The sequence below is a fragment of the Strongylocentrotus purpuratus genome, unplaced genomic scaffold (assembly GCF_000002235.5).
Source record: "Strongylocentrotus purpuratus isolate Spur 01 unplaced genomic scaffold, Spur_5.0 spur5_scaffold_14, whole genome shotgun sequence".
Classification (NCBI taxonomy): Eukaryota; Metazoa; Echinodermata; class Echinoidea; order Camarodonta; family Strongylocentrotidae; genus Strongylocentrotus; species Strongylocentrotus purpuratus.
In genome coordinates, this window is record NW_022145599.1 from 29,654,407 (window position 1) to 29,660,588 (window position 6,182).

The following is a 6,182-nucleotide window of genomic DNA, read 5'->3' on the forward strand; positions in this document are numbered from 1 at the left end:
AACTTGGTATGGAAGATATCACAGAAAGGGTCTCAACAAATATCTACAAAGTGCATGCTTATTTCTTCGTATTTTCAGAAGTAATCAATGTGACATAATTTGACATAATACCAACAACAAAAATGCCATTCCAAATCCTTTCACAAATCACGGTAAGACGAATCTCGAGACGAAGGACGACCACGATCCTGGTATTCCTCCTCGACCGGGTAACAGTCCTGAGGGCGGCCCTTAGACTGGCCGACGTTCTTACGAGAAGAACCCGAACTCTTCAAACTTTTCTTACGAGGTCTGGAGGAAGGAACCGGCTTTTGGACATCGCGAAAAGCAACGGACAGGTCACGAGCCTGCTTCTCACCAAAGTAGAATAAGTAGATACATTGATTTATTGATGTAAATAACAAAAATGCCATTCCAAATCCTTTCACAAATCTTTCTTGGCCCTTCTGTGTTAATACAATGAAAAAGTCATGTAGGGGTGATCCACAAGGGAAAGAACTTTCAAATTTGGGAATGACCTGTTGTAGACAGACTGTTGAAATAATTTGTTCAGTTATACTGCGTGTAACGTGGAACAATGAACCCAGGTCACTATTAAAATCTCCAAAGTGAAAACATGAACTTGCAAATAATGGCCCAAGGGCTTCAACTTTGTGTATGTAGTGCAGTAAATTGTGGACATTAGAGCTACAGTGTCTTTTTCCATACAGTTCCTCTATCCTTAAACAAAAGTGTTTAAGTAATCTATCAGCTTTCCTCAAACATGTAGAGGATATGGAGTGTGAAAGCAGTATGAATGAGACCTCATTCAATAGTAAGAAATGTTGGAAATATTCATCATGGAGGATCCCGATGAGGCATGGGATGCTATAAAATAGAAGGAAAGATCTATACTCCGATGCCGTCCAGAACTTCAAATGGCTCCCAATACATCTTGCCATCCTGGATATACAGTGTGGTGGTGCTATTTGAGCAATACGTTCATCAACTTTGTCAATTTTTTTGAAATGTTAAAGGCTTCCTTATGATGGGACGAGTCAAACCACAATGAAACTAGCAGTTTTACTACGCCTAATACAAGCCCGTGCATGTACTCTATTGCCACATTTTCTATAATATTAAATTTAGGGACAAAGAGAAACCAACTATGGCCTTTCACACTATTGACTGGTTTCCCACTTCTTTGGGCGTCATATGCTGACTTTTTGGTGTCCTCGTGGGTTCTCACCTCATGATGTCGGGAGCAATACCTCGGGAGCCGATGAGACAATGCCGAGGCAAACAGGTCGACGTCCAACCGACCCCAGGTCGAGAGGAGCGTCTGGAAAACTGCCGGATGGAGCGTCCACTCCGATGGCAGACACCGACCTCGAGAAAGGAAGTCTGCTATCAGATTCTCCCGACCGGGAATGAAAGAAGCTATATCGGTGTAATGTCCAATTGACGACACCAACTCCATAGTTGCGCGGCCAACCGGTCCAGAGGAGCAGACCGGGTGCCGCCCTGCCGGTTTATGTAAGCCGCCACAGTTACATTGTCCGTCAAAATCAAAACCGACCGACGAACAAACCGGATGGCAAAGTGATGGAGAACATATAGATCACTGCCAAAAACTCCAGCACGTTGATGTGAGGCAACACCCGCAGATGTGACCAATCCCCCGACACCGTACCTCCATTGCAGTGGCCTGCTCGCCATGCTCTGGAGTGTTGACCTTGACACCTGAAAGATATGCATTTCAAGTCATTCAGTATATTTTAGCAAGTTCTAGTAATAACGGCTCCTGTACATCAGAAATCTGCTCACTAAAACTAGTGTTACAGGTTCCCTGGAGTGGAAATGCATCTTGACTCTTCTCTTTGAAGTGCCTGAACAATTCAACAATTAAAATTATTTAAAAAGGAAATAACAACTGAAATCTTACAGGCAGAGATGTGAAATCATAGTCATCATCAGGAGGGTGGTCTGTTTGAACAGGGGGTGAATGTTTCGATGAGACGGGTGTTCCCTCTCTTGAAGTCATCTAGCCACTGCAGCTTGTCAGCACCTAAAATATTAAAGAGGGTGACAATTACAGAGAAAAGTTTCCTTCTTCTTTTTCGGCGAACTGGCCGTCGATGTCTCCTTCTTCTCTTCTTCTGGAGAACATACTGTGTGTGGACTCCTGGGAGATAAAGGGTTGATATCCTTATGGATTTTTCTTCATGGATATTAGAATAAGTAATCGTAGCCGAGAACCTATTTAGTACATGTCGGTTTAAGGGTAAGTCTTTAACAGGGGTAGGCAACATATGCCTATGAATTAACCTAACTCCATTATCATTCTCTACATAAATTCTCTTATATCAACTGGCGAGATAACTTGGCGAGGCTACTATTGAAGTACAGACATTGCTGATTAAAGGTCCTCAGAGTCCCAGCTTGTTCGCTGCAAGTGCAGGTCTCTTTGCTTCGTCTTTTTGTGCATTACACTTGCCTCCTGTTAACGAATGAGTCTGGAGGACCTCCATTCCAAACACCCGTTCCATCAACGCATTAACCAGTGCCCTCTGTGATGTTGAGGGCAGCATCCTAACCTCCTGTAGCGGTAGGTGGACTTCCCCTGTAGTTCTGGAGTTTAGCTGTCAAAATAAACCAAGGCATACATTTGATAACAATAAAAACCATCATCCATAACAAAGAACAAGAAGGGACAACTCGTCCTGTCTCTCCCACTTCTGTTATTATACCGATTCGTCTCATTATAACTCTTTGTCATAGCTCTAATTTTGTTCTTTATCTGGGTCCAGTCCGAGAATACCCGGCCGATTTCATGCTGTCACTCATCTCCTTGAACCCCTTTTCCCCACGTTTGGAAGGACGCTTAGAAGTCTGGTGGAGGAGCTCTCCCTGCCTCCACATCGATATCAAAAACTTCACCTCACCATCAGTCCAATGGGAATTGTTCACTTCCATAGTGAAAATATTAATCAAACAAATCACTCAAATACTACTAGATCTAGACAGATATCAGACAGGAAGAACGTGGTTTAAAAGAGCGCGGGTAACAATCCGGAAGTGCCGGAAGTCACGTGCCTAACATCACGATGTTACAACTGCGAGCATGTCTGCCGGTAAAGCGTAGTTGCCCTTGGTAACATCGCGGTCAGGCTCCGGTTTGGCATCTTTTGGCGTGTTTGGAAGACAGTGTAAATGCCCCTTCTTTGACGAGAGTAAATAATTCTGCATTATCATTGATATTCTTGCGTTTATAAAGCGTCTTCACTCTTGGTTGCAGAGATGAGATGAAGTCTCAATGCCCAATGTCATTATCTCTAAAAAGACAAAGCATGTCTTTGAAGAAGTAATATGCCTAGACAAATTGATATGGAAGATATCACAGAAAGGGTCTCAACAAATATGCATGCTTATTTCTTCGTATTTTCAGAAAGTTCATCCAATTACATGGCAGTGGAACAATGTCATCGATGCTTTCCAATATTAGCTGAATTGCTCTCATCAAGGTTATCACGTCTACTTCTTTCAATTTCCTTAAGGGATATCCCTTGAGTGTCACATTGATCAAATAATATTCGAAAGTAGGTACATGCATCCATCTCCAAATAAAAAATTGTGCCTTAATGGTGAGGAATAAATTATGTTCATACCTTCTATGCATACATCAGAAACACTAAAAAATAAAGTATTGCTGATTAACTGGTAGTCTGATGTGAAACGCTTATCAAAATGTCTCCTACTCCTCTTCTTCTGTAGAACATTCTGTTTGTGGACTCCAAGGAGATGAAGAGTTGATGTCCTTATGGATTTTCCTTCATGGATATTAGAATAAGTAATCGTAGCTGAAAACCTATTTGGTACATGTCGGTTTAGCGGTAAGGGGTAGGCAACGTATGCCTATGACTTAATCCAACTCCATCATCATTCTCTACATATAATCTCTTTTTATATACCTCCCCTTTGCATGTCTTCCATGAGTTGTTTTTCTTGAGGAGTTAAAAGCTCAACAGGAATCTATTTCGGAGTACAAGTATTGCAAGGTGAAAGGGGGCTTGGGTGAGAGTAATGTTGATAAATACAAGCGAAGATGATCTGCAAAAATTTGCTTGCCAAAGAGTTAAGATGCAAGCCATCAACAGCAAAGTCAAATTCCTGTGTAAAGTCAAATGCTTCACAATCGATCAACTGGCCAGATAACTACTATGAAAGTACAGAGATTGCTGATTAAAGGTCCTCAGAGTCCCAGCTTGTACGCTGCAAGTGCAGGTCTCTTTGCTTCGTCTTTTTGTGCATTACACAAAAAAGGTTTTATGGAAGCATAGCATAAGGTACATATAGTTACTTATTTTTTAGCACCAACTTTCCGAGCATTAGACATCTTCTCTCTAGCATGCCTATTAAAGTCGCTGTCTGAGTAACCGGGGAAGGTGGTGCAAGCAAAACCTTTAAGAGAAATAAACAGGGAAAATAACGTTATTTGTTTCAAAATGTCAGTCTGCCAAAGGATTGTTACATTTCTATAAATAGTTAGTCAATCCATTTGGCCCGAAAGAAAAGTTTCAACTTAGATGCAAGTCAATTTTTTTTTGAGACTTATGCGATAGTCAATATGTATTAAACTTACGTACAACTGTAGGCACTCTGAAGCTAACTTCACCACACATATTATGATCACAATCGGACATTATATTCTCAACTTGGTTCTGATAATTCTAAGAATCAATTTAGTGTCATCAATTTTTACTTGCAATAGTACTCTCTACTTTTTTTTTTTACAATATTCATTGAGGCCTGGATGAAAATTGCAGTAAAATGCAAAATACGGACAAAGGAAAATATATTTCAAAAAATCTGAACCTCCTGACTCTTTCACTCCCCATTTAGTTTTCAATCTATATAATAAAACGTTGCAAAATTACATCTAAACAGGTATCAATGTCATATTTTGTCTTCCACATAACCAATTAAACTTTAAAAAATAACATGTTATTAATTAAATAAAATAAAAAGATACATTAAAACCCTTGGATTAACTAACACATAAAGATTCCAAAGTAAAACCCTAATAAAACAAACAAGCAAAATTCATTCATATCTAACAGAAACAAAAATATAACCCCCCCCCCCCCCAGAATAATGACCAATTATACGATAAACATAACACCAAACAACATATCCCACTACAATCTTACCTCGATCTTTGTGCTTGGACTGGAATGTATGGTCACTCCTGACGTCCCATCTACCATCACCTCCATCCACACCAACTTCAGATCTTCATCTTTTCGCCTTACTTAATTCGCTGTGTTCCCCCACAACAAGACCTGACCAAAAACAAACAAAAAAATTAACAACTTTTGATTTTAAATCCATTAGAAAGTGAAGACCTTCTGCACCCCCCCCCCCCCCCCCCCCTCCCCCAACCACCCACAAACTCTTTGAATCTCGGCAAATAATGGACCATTTGACTTGAAAATTGGCCCAGTCAAAAATGATGTTGGGTAAAAAAAGGGAATTAATTAATTCAATGCAAGCCTCTTAAAAAAAAAAACCCATTTAACATCTAAAATGTCCAGTCAATATGTAAATCAAAATAAACCACTTCTGCAAATACCTTGCTTTATGCAGTAATCCTTAACTGCCTCTCTGAGCTCTTCGTCTCTGACACATCTTGAACCATGAAGAATGAATTAGCCCATCTACCATCGTCCCATCTACCATCACCTCCATCCACACCAACTTCAGATCTTCATCTTTTCGCCTTACTTAATTCGCTGTGTTCCCCCACAACAAGACCTGACCAAAAACAAACAAAAAAATTAACAACTTTTGATTTTAAATCCATTAGAAAGTGAAGACCTTCTGCACCTCCCCCCCCCCCCCCCCCCCTCTCCCAACCACCCACAAACTCTTTGAATCTCGGCAAATAATGGACCATTTGACTTGAAAATTGGCCCAGTCAAAAATGATGTTGGGTAAAAAAAGGGAATTAATTAATTCAATGCAAGCCTCTTAAAAAAAAAACCCCATTTAACATCTAAAATGTCCAGTCAATATGTAAATCAAAATAAACCACTTCTGCAAATACCTTGCTTTATGCAGTAATCCTTAACTGCCTCTCTGAGCTCTTCGTCTCTGACACATCTTGAACCATGAAGAATGAATTAGCCGTGAGCTTCTTCAAG